The sequence below is a fragment of the Daphnia pulex genome, chromosome 9, assembly GCF_021134715.1.
Source record: "Daphnia pulex isolate KAP4 chromosome 9, ASM2113471v1".
Taxonomy (NCBI): domain Eukaryota; kingdom Metazoa; phylum Arthropoda; class Branchiopoda; order Diplostraca; family Daphniidae; genus Daphnia; species Daphnia pulex.
In genome coordinates, this window is record NC_060025.1 from 3282791 (window position 1) to 3291333 (window position 8543).

Below are 8543 nucleotides of genomic sequence, written 5' to 3' on the forward strand. Positions count from 1 at the left end.
GGATCATGAATAACCCATTCCCGTTTTTTTTTTACAGAAATAGAATCCTGCTAAATCTACCAAATAGCATAATATCTTTTGGTGAATAATGCAGCCTCGAATTAGTTCCAATCAGACCCATCTTGTTTTCTTTGAGCCATACTAAACACTGGGAATAAGAGATACATATTCAAAAGTGTTCAGGTCGAACTGGTTTGATTCATTTTGTCCCTTGCCGTTTCTGACTCCAGATGATACTAGAAGAAAAGTGCAAAGTTGAAAGGCCACAGTCATTCTAAAAACACATTTTGAGGCAGGTACTTCACACTTGAAAGTACCAAAAGTAAAATTTTGATTCAACCGCACCAGACACACATGCAAAGAACAGTAAGGAAAATGTCACACTTGGGGAAACTGTTTATTGTGGAGTGAAAGAAAATCTGACGAAAGATTTAAGTGGAATTGATTCAATCTCAGACTAATAGACCTTCTGTTGGATGCAGTTGGCGGAGGCGGGAAGAAATACGCCATTGAATTTTCTTCTTCCATCGGTGATGGATGAATCTCCTCCATGTGTCGGTGTATACACTGCTGGGAGCGCTGCTAGATATCGTGCATCATGACGTCTGATTCCATCCATCGTAGTAAACATTAGAGGGACTCGATGAAGTCGACCTTAACATAGGCTCACACATTGTACAGTTTATATTGAATGATGTGCAAGACTTTGTTGGTGGCCGTTTCCTCACTGATTAATCGTTCCACGTGCCGCAACTTCCATTCAGCAACAAATCGGAAACCTTTCCGTTAAAGTGCTGCTATTTTTTAACAGATTTTTTTGGTTCACTTGTCGTGGAAAAACTCACGTGCTGGGCCTTTCATACGTCAACATGCCTATATTTATCTTTTTGGCCAACTATTTGGATAACAAAGCAATGGCATCACACTAGTGCTGATCTAAATTGGTACACCTGACTGAATAGGAGAAACGAAAGAATTATAAAAAGACACATCAGGAGGAAAACGGAGAGGACAAAATATCTTTTTCTTGGGAGTGGAAAGAGAAACTGCTTTGACAGTGCCGAGTGTATGCGTGATGTAGTACGTTGTAATAAGACGCACAAGGAAAAAAGGATAGCGGTTGCTTCGTGGAAATTCGCGTGTAAGATTTCACGATGGCAACTTCCTTTTTCCATTTTGAAAATATTGGCACTCGCAACTCGGTCTCATGATGTGGTTGCCTGAACAAAATTTGTTTTTTTTTCCTTCCTTGAAATTGTAAGCCTTTACGTCATCAGGTTGTTTCAAGCGGGGATTTTCGTAGAAAATATGAACGCAATACTGGCCCGTTCCTTAATGTCAGATCCAGCGACTTGGATTCGGTTACATACGCCGATACAAAATTTGAAACTCAGTGAAAAAACAAAAATATTACATAATACCGCTTCAAATCCAATTGACATTTCTAGTCGGTTTGGTCCCAAATACGATATTATCAAGACATGGAAAATCATAATCTGAAAGGAAATGGAAGAAAACGATCGCTAAATTATGCGCAAAAAGAAAAAGCAAAAGGCAAAAGGAGCAAACAGCATCGATGAGGGGCAGCTGTGGCTATAAATAATGGCGCGGATTTTAATTCGGTGGGGTACCAGAGAGTTGACTAAACTCCCCGCTGTGAGAGATCGTCTGATGTTGGAATAGCGAAATATGATGAACTTGGAACATTCGAGAATAATTTTCTAGAATTTGTAGGGCAGCAGTGCAGTTGGCCACCCGTCGGGACACGCACGCAGCACGGGGCTAACTTCTTTCCAAGGACAGATAAGAAAGAAAAGAGAAAAACAAAACCAAATAAGAATAGGAATCCTTGTGTCCCTTACAACAAAGCGAATGATGTAGCGACAACATGTGAGGGGGAAACCAAATATTTGAGTCAAAATCTCTGCGGTGGGTCCTTCTCCTGAATGTCGGTTAACCGGTCGGTCGGTTCATTGGGAGCAAACGCAACAGCAATCAACTGTCCCAGTTCAACGCGCAACGAATGGCCATCGCCACCATCCGCCCCTATACGGACGACACGCGCATTCTGGGCGCATTTATTTTGGGAAAGGATTTTTGGCTGGGCCGGCCACTCGTGGTTACGGGACAGGAAGAAGGGGAAACAATAACAGCAGGAAAACGGCCCAAACAATCAACACCCACACCCAAAGATAAACGATGTGTGTCTACTACGTACCCGACGACCCCAACTGCCGTGAAACAGCACAAGAAGAAAAGCAAATGGAAAACCGCTGACAGCCAAAGACAAAGGGAGAATAAATGTAAAGAAGATGGGCAGGCACTAGCATAAGCTGGTAGAGGGAAATCAAAAGGAAAGAAAATCCTTTCGGTCGTTTTTTCCTTGTGAGCAAAGGAAGAAACTGCCGAATTACCAAACCACAAATCATTTCTGTCAAACGCAGTCAAACGGCAAACATTGAGGAGGAACGAGTACCTACAAGCCCATTGAACTTGAACAGAGAAATCATCCGTTCTTGTATTGTACCATGAATATTTATGACTTTTCTTGGGGTTGTTGCGGTCCACTGGACCTTTCGTCGGGAACGGGAGGATGATGGAATTAAAATTCCGAATGAAAGAATTTCCTTTTCAGTCGGTCGCAGTCACAGGTGCGTGATAACAAGAGGATTGTTCAGTTCTTGGCTTATGTAACAGATTATGTTTCCTTCAATGTCGTTTTCATCTTCAGTTGTCCGCGTTACAAAGGCAAAGTCACCACAACATCGATGACGCTGCGCTGATGTAACAAGAGTTCGACCAGAATAATTACGTCGTGTCTATTACACGGTTGAGTAACAGCAGAAGAAAACGGGGAAATACTCAGAAGAAACGTGACCCATTTTGAAATCCTCTCCTCCTTTGTTCAAAACTGCCTTCTATTTACGGACGCGATGGATTTAATTCGGATGATCCTTTAATGAAATAGAATAACCTAAAATTGTCCATCCAGGGTTTCTCTCTCTACGGTATCCTCTTTATGTTTCTTCCATTTCTCGTTATGTAATCAAATCCTGTAGGGAAATGAACGTCCTTTTCTACCATCCACAACACGACGGGCATACAGCCGGATTGTACTGAAAAGTGATAACGTGTTCCTTCACGAAATAATAATAATAGGATAACATCATTTAATCGCCTTTTTTTCAACCAAAACAAAATCTAAATTTCCAAAGAAAAATTTCAGGACGATTAACATAACAAAAAAATAATAATTATGATAATAATAATTATAATAATACCGGTAATAAATACTTGGTAAGAGAAACAAGGGGAAATAAGCGGAAACCTAACCATCATCTAATTTATCTTGCTGTGTGGCAAGGATAAACTTGAAGCACAGATTTCGGAGAAAAGTTGGCGAAACTATTCCCTGCTGTAGATTATGTCGGAAGACTGCAAAGTTGATGAGCATGTGAATAAAATAACGCTATAAATCAATCGATGAGCAAAGGAAACTCCTCGGAAAAATAATTTCTTATTTGTAATTTTTCGTGACGTGATTTGATCATCAACAGAGGTGCGCACTATCCTCTAAATTACGTTTGCTTATGGAAAACTTTTGCAGATGAGCAACAACTGGTTGTTGCTATCACGTTTCGGCATCACAATGAATGCAGTCAATGAGTTCGTGACAGTTCGTGATGTCCTTTACAACTCAACCCTGTGCTAAGGAAAATTCAATTGATAGCCCACGACATTTATCAGTGATCCATCCAACTCATTTGCATTTTCCATTAGAATTCAAGGAATAAAACAAGTAAATCAGAAAAAAAAACTTTAACGATAATTAGGAATGCAAAACGTATAATCTTTTATATTATGGGCAGGCAATGAAAACAAATCCAATTACATAAGACAAAACCGGAAATCGTCTTCTTCTTGGAAAATGAATTTCCCCGAATTAAATAATTGGGATGATGACGCTCATCGTTATGTAGTGAATGAAAACGAAACTCGATCCATCAGCTCGATAAACGTAGTGCATGTTTAGTCAACCCAAAGATTAATTTGAACATCACGGAGGGGCGAAAATAACACAATGCCGAGAAACGGTATTAGTACAGATGGGCGCCCGACAACCAGAGCAGCGCGTGGGAGGACAACATAACAAAATGACAACCAAAAAGAAATCAACGGCAATAAAAAAAAATTTTGACGTAAAGGCCATCGGAATGTTCGATTCCCAATAAAAGCAATCACCGTGAGCCATATACCAAGAAATAGGGGGGTGGAGTACAAGATAAGAGAAAGAAATGATTTCGTTCGCTGCGCGATCTTCTTATTCACCGACCCGCCACCGGTCGTCCCTGCTACTCGTCGCGTTATATAAAAAAGAGCGAGAACTGCAGCCGTTAGTTGAACGGCGACAGTCGACCCGCAAGCGTTCAGTCGACCAACATTTTCACAATTGACAAACGTCAACAAAATTTCTCCGATTGATTCTCGTCATACCTTTTCAGTCATCACCACCTTTGCGAATCAACCGATTGCCAGCACAATCAACTCTTTGCAGCCTAGAAAACTATACAACTTTGAGCATCGTTTAAAGGTGAGTCTCGACTTATTTTAACTACATCTTACCTGTCACCTAACAAGTCGCAAAATTCAATAGCAAATTAATTACCACCGTTTTCTCTACAACTTAATTTTCTTGCTGAATTTACAAGTCGGTTGAAGACTCTCAATTTGTTGGTCAATGAAAAGGAGTGAACTAAGATATTCCGATCGTGATATTCCTTTAAGTAATTTTTTTTATCGACATTCTTGCTTGGTGTAATTGAGACTAGACACATCATTCGATTTCATCAAATTTGTCGCTGTTGACTTTTAATCGATTTTTTTTTTCTGTTTCGGCTGTGCAAAAATATATGAATCAACACCCGATAAAACGTAAAACGAGATAACCTTTGAAACTGGTTGATGGCGGAATGGCGGAATTGTTATTTCTCGTCCATACCATCCGTTGCGAGTTGTCAAACTTGTTTTCATCTTCCTCGTCTTTCTTCCTTGGACGAGCTTAATGCCGCCGACTCTGAATAAGAGTTTCAGTGATTTGATTTGAATGAATTACATGTAGCTCCTGCATGCACGTTATCAGGAGGCTTCCCCGCTTCCATCAGGGATTGTCGCCCTAGTTCCTCCACTAATTCTTCTTCTTCATGGCGGCCAACATTTACTAGCCCATCTTCACTAAGCACTTAGCACTGCTCCTGCTGATAATAATGCAACAGTCCTGTACAGCATCAGCAGTTAATGCACTGGTCATATCCGTCGCCGTGACGAGAATACGTGATGAACGAATACACTCGACTCTGGAGCAGCACCTGCAAAATACTGTACACTAGTACAGGAGGAAAGAAAAACAATAATGCATTTCTTGATTATTGTAATCTTGTAGTTCCGCTACTTTGCCGAGAAAAAAGAGTCCCATCAGACTCCCAGTAATTCTATTCGATGCGGTTTTCGTTTGTTTCTTTTTCACTTTTCATCTCGTCTACCGTGAAAAGCGCTACTGTTCGTGCACTCCTTGAAAAAGTACTAGCTGAGTATGACAAACGCTCGTCGACTCTAGTCGTCCTTGGATTTCTGACGGATGTTGTAGCAGAAATCGATCAAATTATTTCCGTGTGATAATATCATCTATGGAGCTATACTCCGGTCATAAGCGAAATACTACGTAATATCTCAATGCCGTCATCCACTGTTGCCGCGCCTGTTGTAGGTTACACGAAACCGCACGAAATTGAAATTCGACTCAAATATCAACAAAGTTGATCGGGTCCATTTGCCTTAGCTCCGACAAAATCCCAGCGTCTTAGGATGGCTGGCGCATTGTCGGGTTTTATTGATAATTACAATGTCAATTTCTTTGTGTGAAATGAAAATTTACTTTCAACAAAAACTATAAGTTTAGTTTCAAGAAGATTTTAATTTCGGTTTCTGTAATGTCGCCAAAGAGATAAGCACGCACATATTTGTCAAGAATCGAACCCGGATTGCCATTAAGATAAGAAAAAAGATCACGAAACCGGTTCAAGAATACAAATGACGTCCGGGAACGGTAAAAAACCTAAAAATGCATTAACGTATTTCCTACAGAACTGAGATCTTACCAACCGGTTTCGCTATTCCCAATAGAATGTCTACAGTCATTTCACTTTTTTTTGGAAGGGGGGGGGGGGTCTGATGTAACTGCGCCGGTTTCGTGCCGCCCAAAAAAACCGCACCGCAACCGCCGAGTTGGTTATTGGAGGTGCAGCGCGTGTCCAAATGATAGATGAGATTCGTCCTCCCCCCCCCCCCCTCTACCCTGTATTCCGTCAAAGATTAGTCTAGGTCGGGGATTTCCTTATTCACTTTCTTCTTGTTTGCTTCCTCGATCTTTGGCATCGATAATATTTAACTGACATAGTTATTCCTCAACTCTAATAATAGGGACACACAATTCCGTGGTTTCTGGTGGACGGAGATTTAAACATACGTTGCCTTGGTGGTGAGGGAGGATTGAGGGGAATTTTTGGAATTTCTTTTATCTCACCATCCTTGACCTGGTATAGAGAAAGAATTAAAAGGTATTACCTTTTGGTCCAGGATAGACAAGGCACTCATCCATCACTCCATTCCGTTCAGTCCTCCCTTCCATCATTCTGATGCTGTTGGATTTTCTTTAATATCAGAGTTGAAACTTTCTTTCTTTTAAGGAGATCTTTTGATGGATGGGACTTGCTTCTGTCCAACCCTGGATGAACACTCCCTCCAACACAACCCCGACAACAAATGAATTGTTGTTGTTAGGGCAAACAGGTACAGTGCAGTTCTTTCGTCCCTACTGCATGTACATTTGAATGTACAATTTAGTGAACCACAGATACCTTGCAAGTATACTGGCTTCAATTATTGTGCAGGCTACTCACCGAATACTTTGCTTATGTATCACCAGCATCCGCATGGATGATGTCTCTGTCTATTGAGAGGCCAATGCCCCCCTCTTCTTGATTTCAGAATTGGCACAGTCCATATATGGCAGCTCTTGAATACGACTGGAATATGGACGGATAGATGATGGATGAACAATCCGGAATTTTCAGTGGTAAGCCTAAAAATGGGGAACAGCAGACAAGATAGAAAAATTGCAAAATCAATTGAGCAACAACAACACGGTGTATAATGAATGAGAATCAAATTGATGCCATACCACTTCGCCGTATAGTATATATTTAGGAGATCCCGATTCCTTTGAATTTTGTGAAACGTCAACGAAAGTGTCTGGTGTGTTGCTGTACAACAAATCTCCGGTTTCTTTTTATTGCTGGCGTATCGCCTTGCAGCTGCTCTAACACGTCGAATAACTCGACTGCGTCCATGGGGCTTCCATTGCACAAAAGCACACGATGATGATGGGCCAAATCACCCGAGCCGATGCTGTTGCTGCATGCTGCAATTCTACACTGCGGATAATAACGACGCCTTATTATTACGTGACCGAACGAGCGGGCGGGCCAGCCAGCGGAGACAGAAGAAACGATAGGAGCGGAGAGAAACATTATTTGGCACACGGGAAATGTAAATTCTTTGATACGAATGCGAGATATTAGGGGAAACGGAGGAACTCGAACAGACTGCTGTTGCTGCAGGGCTCTCGGATTCTCTTCGTCCCATTGAGCTGCTGCGGCGGTGCCATGAAAAACCCCATCGTAAAATGTGTGTCTGCCTTTTGTCGTGGCTCTGCTGATGGCGCAATCGTGATCGATTGTGCAGCGCTGGCGCGTTTCAGAAACGCGGTGATGCAACACGTTACAACATATTAAATGCGGCCGCACTTTTCAGCAGTTCACTCGCCAACTGGGACGAAAAACGATTGAACTGGTCCTTCGTTTTGGTGATAAAATATTTCGACTATTGCTGCAGGCGTCTCAGTACCTGCCTATTGACTGCTGGCAATGGTCAGCATTCACGTAACCAGTTGTGTCATAAATCATTGACGTTAAGTCATCAAACGGTCAGAGAGTCACTGAACGTTGTTGTCATGGAGGGTCAGAAAAGATTCGGAGAAATCCAACAAGTTCTTGGAAAATGAGGTCCTGACAGCCAAAGTATAGATTTACTAAAGGCCGAAATCCACCAGCAGCGACTGTTTGCTCCGTTCTTTAAATTCGTAGAATTGAGAGAAAGTTGGGTGATTTAATTTAATTTGCCAGTTGGAAATTTTTATCAATTATTAAGGACGTCACTTTGAACGACGACAGCGAGTTGCTATGGAATTTCACCGGCATTCCATGACCCATATCGGGCGGTACTCTCTCCGATCGAAATGAAGGTCTCAAATGGACAGTAACAACAACTGCAATGAGCCAAAATTACAGCAGCCGTGCGATTCGCGGATGTCACTAATAAGAGCGGCAGTGCTGCCAAACAGCGAAAAGCCCTGAGCTCTAAACATGGAAACTCGGGGACACTGGCAAAATTGAGAGAAACCAGACAGACCAAACTGAGTGAAATGA

The 8543-nt window shown here is 41.8% G+C and overlaps 1 long non-coding RNA gene across 1 annotated transcript; it reads right to left on the minus strand.

Annotated features, from left to right (window-relative positions):
* Positions 1–3869: 3869 nt before the first annotated feature.
* Positions 3870–7871, minus strand: LOC124201614. The gene is made up of 4 exons (XR_006877611.1): positions 7238–7871; positions 6957–7138; positions 6622–6871; positions 3870–5383 (listed from the first exon to the last, which is right to left on the minus strand). It is a non-coding gene; the product is annotated as an uncharacterized LOC124201614 (long non-coding RNA).
* Between the last annotated feature and the right edge of the window lie 672 nt (positions 7872–8543).